This window comes from Trachurus trachurus (assembly GCF_905171665.1).
Source record: "Trachurus trachurus genome assembly, chromosome: 1".
Taxonomy (NCBI): Eukaryota; Metazoa; Chordata; class Actinopteri; order Carangiformes; family Carangidae; genus Trachurus; species Trachurus trachurus.
Genome location: NC_139891.1, coordinates 14,802,311 through 14,815,492, shown reverse-complemented (window position 1 = coordinate 14,815,492; position 13,182 = coordinate 14,802,311).

The following is a 13,182-nucleotide window of genomic DNA, read 5'->3' as shown; positions in this document are numbered from 1 at the left end:
AAGTTGTTAATGATGAATACAAGACTTTGGCAGTTCTAGCGAATCATAAGAAACATTTCACAAGAACAATTACTCAGCCACAGCAGGGCATGAGCGGTGATGGTGCCAAACCTCTGGGCTCTATTTGGGCTCTACTCTGGCCTATAGCACATAGCATAGTTGTTGTAGTTCTCCTTTACTTCATGTCTCATAAACCAATCCTACTGTACCTGTTTTTTGTGTTTTTCAAAGTTATTGGTGACCCAGCAGAAGGTCAATATGAGATTCATATCTGTGATATTCCCCAGTCATTGACAACTAAATAAGTGATTGTGCTGTCGCTTTGAACCCTATATTCCCAAATGTTCACTCACACAGCAAAATGCCTCCCTAAGTGGAGCCCTTTCAGCGGCCACACAATGCTAGGATTCACTTCAAAAACAATAAGATTATGAAGTAAGGGAGATGCACATGTGCAGAGAAGCAGACTCTTTCATAAAACTAAAAAAAATGGCCAAATTGAAAGACATGAAAGCTGAATATGTCCCAGCATATGGTTGCCAGATTTGTAGCAGATCTCCGGTTGTACAAGTACACAAATACAACCTTTCCTGGGGTTTGACTGAAGAGGGATGGATCAGAGGAGGATTAAAATGCGAAGGAGTGTGTGTGTGTGTGTGTGTGTGTGTGTGTGTGTGTGTGTGTGTGTGTGTGTGTGTGTGTGTGTGTGTGTGTGTGTGTGTGTGTGTGTGTGTGTGTGTGTGTGTGTGTGTGTGTGTGTGTGTGTGTGTGTTGAAAAGACAGTGACAGCAAAAAGTACTTCCAAGTAAGTCAGGAACTCATTTCTCAGAAATGATTTGCAAGTATTGCCTCGGTAACATTTCAACACATGGAAGTTGTAGGCTACATTAATGAGTCAGATCATGAACCAATGCAATTCATGGGCTTTTGGATTTCTGCAGAAAATAAGCTCTGTGATGAACACAGGTTCATTATGTTTTGTTCAGCAAGATAATCTTCACATTGGATTTTTGAAGCCTGGATACAATCCTCACAAGTAAAAAGCTAATGCTAGGCTATACACAAACTACAGTGGCTACATGCTCAGTGTCCATGTAGCCTAGTAGTTTCATTTAGCTCTCATCTCTTCCTCAAAAGCTTTCCTGCTTACATAATAATACTTTGCAAAAACATTGATGAAAGTGTAAGGGTGCGGTTGTCGTTTAGCTCAGTTGGTAGAGCATGGCGCCCCATATGCAGAGGCTATAGTCCTGTATTGAATCCTAACTCAGGTGGTTCTTTGCTGAATGTCATTTCGACCTCTCTCTGCCTCACATGTCCTTTCTCTCTCTCTTGATTATGCTATCGATTAAAGGTGAAAAGGCCCCCAAAATATACTTAAAAAAAAAAAAGTGTAAGGGTGGATTGGTGAGTGTTTGGCATGATAACGTTTGACATTTAAGCAAAGAACGATAATCTTGTGTTAACAGATTTTTCCAGCTGCCGTCAATCAATTAAATAAATAACTGTAATGTTTGTCTTGGAGAATATACACATCCTACTATCCTATCTGAAAACAACTGACAAAGAGCACAAATATCTGAGTCTCCATGCTCCCAGGGGATAGGGGATAGATTGTTGAAGGATTCCTGTTTTTGTGTCCGATGATATTGCCTAAGAAGTTGTCTTCTCTCTTAATAATACTTTGTCCAAGTTTGAGGCCCCCACCACCTCTAAGATTTGTACGCACACTAAAATGTACACACACACACACACACACACACACACACACACACACACACACACACACACACACACACACACACACACACACACACTTGCCTAAACACCCACAAAGGCCCACACACACTTCTCATATCAGTAATCTTCTCTATATTCGAAATCCAAGTAATTACATGAGATAACACTGAGTTTTTAAAGGAATCCAGGCACTTTATTTCCCAGCCTTTATTGCTCTATAACTTGTGCGGTAGGTTTCACTGCTAAGCTCAGAAAGAACAACTATTACAGTGCCAGGTGGAATAAAACCTAATAGCACCCAATAACTAGTGAATCAACGAAAATAACTTAAAACAGTGCCAGGTAACACACCTCGCCATTGTGGCTTAGCTGGGGTGAACATGCATTGAGGCGATAGTTACTGTTATCCATGTGTGTTTGCTTTTCCATGCTTGCTCATTTGACTTCTAATTAATTATTATAAGACAGAGCGCTGAGGTCTGCTGAGCCAGTGGGGAGAAATGTGAGGGATAATGTAAAGGTTCTATAGGGAAAGGGCAAATCACTTACGAGGGTTATATTGTATTGGTTATTGCTCCAATGTTAGTATCAACAGCTGTTTTTTTTACTGGTCGAGAAGGAACACCATGAACTCTGCATCAAACTTCATTCCTTTACAGTAATAACACTGTTTAGTTATTATCTTCAAGCAGTTTTTGGACAGTATCATTAGGTGGTCTTGAACTGGGTTGATCAGATATTAAGCTAGCAGATAAAAAACAGAAGCAAAATCTGACTCACTATGACCTATTGAGACGTGGTATCATGAGACTGGTGCTTGCTGCTGAGCATGATACTGTAATAAGATATTTATGCAAAATAATGAATAGAAGTATTTGACGTTAAAAATATTATTTCTTTATTCTGTTGATCATTTTAGGAAATGTCTGAATGTTTTGAATTAGAACACTTACATATTGCACTTTTATGACAAATAAGACCTATATAAAACAAACTCTTTTTTATATGATGTTCTATGGCCAGTAACTCATAAATACAGATGGTTTTCTGTCATTTAGGAGGGAAATTTCAATGTCTTGCTGTGTAACAACCCACATCTTTATCCTGTTAAACTTTATTAATTTGGCTTCAGCTTTCATCCTGAGTTTATAGCCCTTCAGAATGCCTGAATCCTAGAGGTAGGGCTTGTTGAACAAGGCTCACCCACTGTTAGCTGTGTAAACAGCTGCAAACCACACACACACACACACACACACACACACACACACACACACACACACACACACACACACACACACACACACACACACACACACACACACACACACACACACACACACACACACACACACACACACACACACACACACACACACAAACACAAACATGCTGCAGAAAAGAGAAACAAGGACATGACAAAGGATGCTCAACAAAACCTGAACCTCAGTGGGGCACTGTGTAAGTGTCATATAATTTGTTGTGTACAGGTCAAATGCAGAAATCAAATTGCAAACATTCAGAGGTGAAGTCAAAGAAATGTGACATATATATGGTAAATGTTTCAGAAAAGTGGTGTAAGTTGTACTGTAATCAAAGCAATGAAAAACATCACAGATTGATTGGTGTCATTTGTAACTTATTTAGAAGTTTATGAGTTCAGCACTTCGACAGAAATAGCTTCAGTGGCATGTTGATTCTTGACTTTGGAAAAAGTAGCTGACGAAACAATCTCACCACACAGTCAGTTGTAACGGTTCCAGAGCTTTCTAGCATATTGCACAATGCTCTTGAATGGATGGAGGGAGGCTTTGTGTTACAATTGTGTTCTTTTGTCATGAACATGTGTTTTGTTTTAGCTGGCAACAAAACCTAGTATTACTGCATAATATGCATAGCTACTTATTTGTTAAGCATCTGGTATATTGGTTTTCTTAATTCTGCCATTATTATTATTCAATTTTTGTACATTTACCTATAATGATCTTAATTTTGTACAGTAAAGTAGTGTAGACAGTAAAGCATCAGACGAGTTTGTCTAGGAAGCAGAAGATAAAGAAGAAAAAAATTCAAAGTTTTTATCATGAGTATAAAATCATCCTGCATGTTTTTGGAAAAGCAGGAGCGTGTTTCAGAGGACAGAAAAAAATCATATTTTCCTTTTGTTTAAAACTAGAAAACATAATGATTACTTTATGTAAGTTAAAAATCACTATCACAATCAGTCTTTTGTTGTGTTGATGAGAAGTTCAACCTGTCTCATTCTGTCCCATCAACACCTCCCTAATACACACACACAGTAACTGGATGTGTTTTGACAGGTGGTCATCAATGGTTTATACTGTATAATAGCAGCGTAAGTTCCTCAGGAAGAGACCAAGTGTTCACATGTGTGGTTGTGTTTGTGTTATGAACAAAACCAAATGACAGACGACCATAGTGCGCATACACACACACGCAAAGTAGTGTGAGCCTCTCTCTCCCTCCTCCTCAGTCAAGGCTGAACATTATTTCAGTCACAATGAGTCCAGTTGTCACTGAGCCCCATGTCCAAAAAACATTTCATTCCCTTCTCTGTATTACATAAACCACCAAACATCTGGAGGACAGATGTCTATCTCTCCTCCATCTTCTGTTTTTTCTGTCCCCCTTTCTCCCTTTCTCCTTCTTTTTCCTTTAGGCAGGCCTGGTGTTAATCCCTCTCTCCTCCACCTGGTCCAGACCACCCACACACTGAGCAGTGCAGCCGTGGGCCACCAGCAGAGAGCATGTGTGTGTGTGTGTGTGTGTGTGTGTGTGTGTGTGTGTGTGTGTGTGTGTGTGTGTGTGTGTGTATTTGCATTTATTTACACAAGCAATAATAAAAAGCATAAAAATGGAAATGAACCAGTGGGAGGTACAAAGTTTTACTGTACAGGATTGGATTTTTTCTGTTTTAATGTTTCTGACAGCTCATAAACATGATAATCAAATTCTTGCCTGTAACAAATATAGTGCTCCACGTAACAACAAACAGCACACATTCATTCATGGAAATATGAACAACAAAAAAACTGTCTCCTATTTTTTCATTAAGAGAATAAAAGCACTTGTTGAGCTGGGTCAATGTTTTTTCCTTTTCAGTCAAAACTGGGGAAAATTCTCATGCGCCATGTTGATTTGACGCAAGTAATACATTTCTTACATCCCCTATGTACATGGCATGGATACATATTTTTTTATATGCCCTTACAATGTCATAGTTATAAGTGCTGTTTTTCCTGGTGCCACCTCAATCATATAGCTGCATCTGATGATCAGTCATTAGCTGCATTCTCCTGATTTTAAAGTCATCTCATCATAATAATGTGACCATGAACATACCACACAATGAGAAATACACAGAGAAAATACTGAAAAATCCTTCAAAATCTCTTCGAGGTTGTGTCGAAGTTCAATAATTGTCCTATGTCTCCATCTAGTGGTGAAACAACGAAAGCGCTGAAACAATCAAAAGTGCACAGTCGACAGTGAGAAAGAGAGCAGCTGAATCTTTTTCTAGTAGACTTCAGCAGTAGAGCTGTCCCCAAGCATGCAGCAAGCATGCAGGAGATTATTATAAAAACTGTATCATATCCTAGCATTCACATTTCAAATTTACATTGAACATCAACAAAATCTTTTAAATTCTTGAGTTCGTCTGTGTAACCCTGACAAAGAAGCTTCATCACAAGGAAATGTAAGGAAGACAAGTAAAGATTCAGAATTACAACAAAATAGAGTCTGTGACTGTGGAAAGACTCTATCTGACCTGACCTGCTAATTATCACCACTGAGGCGCATTTGATCATGAACCTTGACTCACAACTGCTCCAATAGCTGCACTGGGACCGACAGAACAGACGGCCAGGAATATGTTAAAAAAATAAAATAAAATAAAATCTGGTCAAAATCAGGTGCAGAAATAACTATCCAAGGAGGCAAGTGATAACTGGGTCCATTTATTTACTGTATTCTATTCTATTCTGTTTTTTTTTTTTTTTTTTACTTATTTCTATTTATTCATATACTAATTTCCTATACTTGTTACTATTATTCATTTTATTCTCTCTTGTCAAGTTATCCTATAGTGCTTTAGTGCCTATGATGCTTTCATGTGAAATCATTATTATTATTATTATTATTATTATTATTATTATTATTATTATTATTATTATTATTACATCTATGATTTTGTTCAAATAAGTGGAGTTTAAGTAAAATCCTGGCATTACCAGATAACCTGGTCATTTATACCAACATAGACATTACTTTACCAAAATCAGAAAAAAATATTTGTGCAATAACGCTGGAGTGTGAATGTAACTGTTTGAGTGTGAATCACGTCTCTCAGGGGGAGAGTAATGGAGTATAAGGGGCAGGCCCTTTATTTCAGAATGATTCAATCAGACTGATTAAGACCGATTCATTTGTTGCTTTTGCACATGAAGAGTTGTGTGTAAAAGCAGAAGAGGCAGTTGCTACTTTGCTATTATTACAAATTGTTCCCATCTTTCAGTCATAAACAGTACATTATGTACAAGATACTTTTAGAAAGGAAAGCAATCTGCATGAAGTCTTTATCCAAAACAAACAATCAAGTCCAGAGCGAGGGAGTTCCAAACAGGAACTCATATATTTTGAATTAGCAGTGAAAAGTGAGCGAGAAAGTGGAAAAGCGATGCTGTGTTTCCTATTATTGTAGGATGGGGGCAGACAACAGGGCCGAGTCCCACCACCACGCTGTGAACACACCAGTGGAATTTGGATGGCGGCACTGCTGATGATGAGAAATATGAGAGAGGAAGACACAATACACTGTTGTTCCACGCAGTCAGTGTCATCGTGACCCAAGTGCACGCGCATGCACACACACACACACAAACAGACATTACATGTATTTTTATTATGTGTGTGCTTGATGGCACATGCCCAGTGACTATTTGAACACACACACAATTCCTGCACTCTCACACAGTGGACCAAATAAACACACACACACATATACATGCACATACGCACTCCCACAGGCTATTGTCAGCTCACATCTCATATGGAAATATTTGTAGTTGTGTTGCCAAAAGTGGAAGTGGATGCGTGTTGGCCATTGGAGAAGCCACAGCGCACTCATAAAGTTCTGCACGTATGAGTGCGATGACGCCTCAGAGTCAATGGTCAGTCAGACTGAGGCCTGCAGGTCAAATGAGTCAGACCAGTTCCTCCAATGAGAGGCACTGGGCTGCCTCTCAACTCCTGCTCACTTTCACTGATTTTCCACACTGATGAAACCCAAATGAAAAATCACCCTGGGATAAAATTATCCCAAAATGTTTCAAGGCCGTCATAATACGTGGTCTGTTTTCTACAGAAAAGCCACAGTTTACAATTACAGTAAACACCACTACACCTGATGGTTAGTTTTGTTAAGGTCACCCTGAACCTCCTATCATTTTTTTCACCAAGGTTTGTTTTATGTTCTCCATATGGTGTAATTCAACATCCCAGTGTGGTGGTCAGATTCCGCTTACAATATCATCATTACAGTAACAGGAAATAAATAGGATCAAAAAGTAGGAATAAAGGTAAGAACTGAAAATAAAATGAGACATGATAAAAAAAAAAAGTAAAAGAGTAAAGTTTTGATTTATTGTATCAATTTACTGGGTGTGAATAAAAATGAAACATCATCCTCGTAACATAATACACATTATATTGCATTTGTTTTTTTATGTCTGATGGAATTTGTTATGGTCGATAAGGAATAACAATTAAAAAATAAATACAAATAAAATACAATTCCATAAAAGGTGACTCACTGAAATGTGTTTGTCTCCTCATCCCCTGTGGTTACCACAGTGTCAGTGTACAGCTGTATGAATCAGGATGTAAATGACTAATGAGTCAGAAAGGACAATATTTACCTACTCATCCTCATTATCAGTCATTATTGTCCTCAGAGACACGTGCACACATGCTATAGGCCAACCTGAACAAAGTGCTACTATTTGTGGAGACTGTAAAAAGATACTGTACCTCATGGAGACTTTGCAGTACGAATTTATCACAGCTTTGTAAATGTTGTTCCTCCTCATAAAAACACAGCACTCTGCCGCTTCCTTGGCTCCTGTTCAACTGTTGATGTGGAATGTAGAGTATGTGTGCAATCAAGGAAACTATTGATTGAGCCTATTATGATCTGACTAGGCCGCTGAGTCTATTCTGAGGCAGGACACAATAAAGGAGCCCTCTCTCCCCCCTCCTCATGTCTATTCCACTTTACTTTCTGATCTTCTCCAAATACATTTTCTTCATCTTTCTTTATTTTTTCCTCCACCTCCCTGCATGTGCCCTCCGTTCCAGTCATTAAGGGGAATACCGGTATATGTTTCATTCATGTTTTAGAGAGGTGTCTGAATATGAGGTTGCGGAGCGTCCGTACCCTCACACCTGTGGCTGTGGCAGACATATCCTGTTTGGAAAAGGCTTCACCAAACACCCTAATCCACCCGTCTGTGCACCCCTCTCCTCCGCCCCTCTCTCCTACTAAACCCCCCCTCCCTTCTGCTCTGCCAAACCAGGAAGTGTGCACAGGAAACAGCTGTCCCTCACGTCCGCCCGCTCGCCTCTCGCCAGGTGCATCCTGGGAACGGAGCGATGTGTGACCGTCGACATGTGGCTGACACTGTATGAGGTGTCGTTACAGTAATCAGGATCACCATGAACTTTATACAGCAAGAAGATAAAAATAAAGCTCCTTGCTGCTCTGCTCGGTTGTTTTAAATTCTATTTGTGAAGCAAGGGTTTCTGTAAATCTACAGAGCAGATACGACCGTTCAATATAGTTTTGTTCGATTTGCTTAAGATGAAGCGGATACACTCACGAATGATCACCTCTCATGAGATTAAGGGGAACTCCACATCATAGTCTGTTTATAGGTGGTGACAAGAAGTACTGCAAATAGGAATTAACTATCTATTCTCTCTTTTGTTCTGAAGGAAGTTTGATTTGCTTAAAATTTTCAGTCCATCATGACGAGTCTCACTGTGTTGCAGTGTAAAACCAAATATTTAAAAAAAAAAAACTTTCTTTTTGTGATAAAATAAACAATGTTTGGTCCAATTTTTTTCACAGTGTATATGCATAGAAATCTATTTGTTTGTGGTCCAACAGTATAGATGTGATTGTCCCCACAGTTTCGGAAAAAAGTGTAACTGTCCAGACTTTTTCATCGGAAAAAAAAAACTCTTTTCTGCCTCTTTAATATCTTACAAAACATTTGGATAAATCTGTTATAGTGATATTGCAACATGCTCTTGAACTGGTTTCAGGTGATTTCTCTGACTTTTCAAAAAATTCAAACTGATCTCCAATGAATCAGACACAGAGTCAATGTTGTGTTAATGTAAGTGGTTCACATCCAGGACCATCGTCACTTGTCCTGACTCTTCTCCATAATGTGAAACTCCCCTTGCTGAGTGAACTGGAGCTGGATGGCTGGTCTCCAAGACAATCAGGAAAAATAAACAGAGTCGACATCTGTCGCAGCAAAGGAGGAGAGAGAGCGTCTGTCCAGGCCTGCGCTCGCAGCATTGTTTGTCACTTTCTCCATGCAATGCACTGCGAGTAGTGCCTCAAACAATTAGGTTCCAGTGATCCCTATCACCAGACACACAATAGTGTTTACATGACGTGGAGGAAACGTGGCCATGGAGCCGACTTTGGGGAGTGTGTGTGTTTTCATGGGCATGTGCTTGTGTGTCTGTGCCCCTTATTGCAGGACGCTACACATCGCATTTGGTCGGAATGAAAAAGGTTTCTCTTCTATGAGAAGACTTCAAAAACTGTGTTGTGTTTGTGACCTTTATGACTTGTGACTTATCTAGAAACCTTCCCCATCTCTGCCATACTTGGTCTGGTATGACCAGTAGCTTACAGTATGTTGGCTAACATTTGCTAACTTTACATCAATTAGTGTATCATTGACAATTTTTGATCAGTTTTCGTACACAAAACTCAGCTCACCAAATGATGACGTCTTTATGTCAAATGAATCGAGAATTCAGAGAAATTAAAAAAGTGATATGTATGTGCAATATGCATGCAGTAGACAAACTATAGGTGGCAGATAGACCTTTTAAAACCACTTTGAAAGTACAGTCATGTCAAAAGGTGTTACATCAAAACTCACACACATGTTTTGACTAGTTGTTTCTGTCAAGCAGTTTGGTGAAAAATTTACTTGTAAGCATAGTGGATGAAATGCTGTGGCAGACAAGTTAACTGCTAACACATTAGCCATCTAAGAACGTGCAAGCCACTGAGTCACTGAGCTTTTTCTGTTGTATAAATCTTCCATGACTAAGGTTAAGGTGAAATGGGAGTAAAGGATGAAAACTAAAAGGCTAAAGAGCCAACTGTCAGTCAACGAGCTTGAAGTTTTGCATACCCAGATCTTATGTCAGTGCTGGAGAATGGCCCAGCTGCACTCATTATCTTTGTGCTATTGGGGAAATTGCTGTGACTTGCTCGGACTAGCAAGACCTTTAATGTGGCTGCTAACAGCACTGTACAAATCTTTACAGCGAAGCCTGTTTGCACCATGAAACATCGCTACTGAGCTATGATACAGTACTGTAGCTTCTGCCATGTTAAACAAATGTATCTGAGAGGTCCTCACAGTTGACCTATGCAAGATATATTTACACATTTACGTGTGTGTGTGTGTGTGTGTGTGTGTGTGTGTGTGTGTGTGTGTGTCTGAGGGGTGGGGGTGGGGGGTTAATATCCCAACTTCACCCTGCAGAGGCAGTGCTGAGTAACACTCGAACACCTGCAAGTCTCCTTTTGACTGTAATTAGACTAACTTCACCACAGAGTTTCACACATTATGATTTTAAGGCAGTGGACACACACACACACACTCTCTCTCCCTCTCTCTCTCTCTCACACACACACACACACACACACACACTCTCTCTCTCACACACACACACACACACACACATCGTAAACACATTATAACAGAGACACCACTAAATTTACATGTATTTTTTATTTTCCTGCGTTTCCAGGTTATTTTCACTCAGACAGGCTCCCCCATCAATACTCTGTTTTATTGAGTTGGGTATTTTGAGGTAGCCAGTAGGAGGGCGTGACAACATGGCTCCGAGATTAAAACAATCCTCTCTTGATTTCTTCCTCACTCAAGGGAGAAGCGGAAGCTGTCTGTTATCGTTTGTTTCTATTATTATTCCCCATTACAGTTTGGGTGTTCACACAGGGCCTTAAATGAGAGAGTCAACGATTTGTCTTGTGTGTCTTTTCACTTTTAAGGTGGAGCTGCCCAGAATAAAGACAAAGTCAGCTGAGACAAATTTTTACAGTACAGAGTGGGGAAACCAAACAGGTTTTTACTGTCCAGCAGCTCACGTGGTCTCCTGCCCTCAAAAAGACCATCACATTTGATCACAATCTAGAGGCTTCAAACTCCATTCTCAAAGTCTTCACATTATGGTTATTTATTTATTTAGCCATTTTTTTGTTTGTAAAGACATAAGTTGTTGACACCATGTCTTTTTCATCTAAGTTTGACTAATTATCTTGTCATTTCAACAAATTGTGCATATGACAACCTATTAATTGATAAATTAATTGTAAAATGTAAAAAAAAAAAAAAAAAAAGTAAAACAAAAATCAAAATTTCCCTCAGCATCAGAAAAGTCCCACTATTTATAAGCATAAAAATTCAACATAAAAAATAGAACAATGGTATTATATTTGGCAGTTAAACTGCTTTCGTCTTAACTGTTTTTCTTTCTTTTCAAGTCAGTGAAAGTGTTAAAAAATTAAATAAAATCAATACATTCAATTGATTACAATATTGTGAATGAACCCCACAAAGAAACAGCCACAAAATTAACAACTTTAAAGAACCAAAGCTGTGATCAAATTACTTTTAACAGGAGTATATAAAGCACAGGAAAATCTAAAATCCCAAAGGATTTCTCTCTGTCCCTTGTGTAGCTTTATATATGTTTCAGGCAAATTCATGCAGCATCTGCAGGCGCAACGGTGCCACTACAACGTTATTCTAGCACACAGAGTGTGATCAACTGGAACCACAGCTGCCGGACGCAAAACAGTGTGACAGACCAATAGATGACACTCACTGGGCTCTGATTGCACACAGTTTATTGTTCATGTCAGCGTGTTCACACCCCAGAGCAGTTTATTGTTAAAATGCTGATGATAATAATGCTGATGATGATAATGATGATGATGATGATGTTGATGATGATAGTAACGATGAAGCTGATGACAGATTTGTTGAGCAGTCGTTGAACAAACGGCTTTCTTTCCCAGGACCTTGAAGGTCACGTAACTGTAAAGCCTTTATAATGTTTGTGTTTCAGTCTGTCTAAGAAGGAAATGACTGAGGGAATGTAAAAGAGGTGCTGACCCTGAGGTTGACACACACACACACACACACACACACACACACACACACACACACACACACACACACACACACACACACACACACACACACACACACACACACACACAGAGTTAGAATAAGTGAATAGAAATGGGTGAGCAGAGGGGAGAACGGGTGAGAGATAGATTTAGGAAGGAAGTTTGGGAGCACTTGGAGAGGAAAGTTACACTGACGACATGTGTGTTGGTCATCAGTGACACAGGTGTGCTCTGATGTCAAAAGAGAAAAGCTCAGCGACCAAACATCTGTCTCAAGTCCAGTCCTACTAATATGAGGCACAATTATTTTCATCATTACAGTAAATGATCTTCCTATTATTGGATAACTGCACTGTGGTTTTATGTTTCATATTTTCATTATTATCATGAATTTAGTGACATTTAAGCAACTGAGACTAACAAATCTACTGGACCTTTTCTTAAAAAAAACAACTAATGTGATCAGTTAAAAAATTTAGTGTTGATCAAAAAAAGCTTTAAAAGAACAAAAGCCTGATCAGTTTGCATCAAATCCATATGTGTCAAGTCTGTCAATGAAAACACATTATATATTCATGTAATGTTTATATTTATGTACAGTTTGATTTTTTACATATACACATACATCATCAGCATATTGAAATACACTTTTGTTGTGGATATTTTTAAACAAAGATTTTACACAAGGGTGATTTCCCAAGTAATTGTGTTACTTGTAGCATTTGTCAACATGTGCACATTCACTGTGTCTGTGTGTGTGTGTCTGTGTGTGTGCATGAGTGTGCATGTGTGTGGATGAGCAGAAGCACGTGTGCACAGTACATCATTTTGTCTGTTTATTATATTGTGATATAAGTGCAGTTGCGGATATTTTCTTGGAAACAGGCCAGGTCCCCTTCAAAGCCTGGGACTGACCAGTCTAGTGTGTGTGTGTGTGTGTGTGTGTGTGT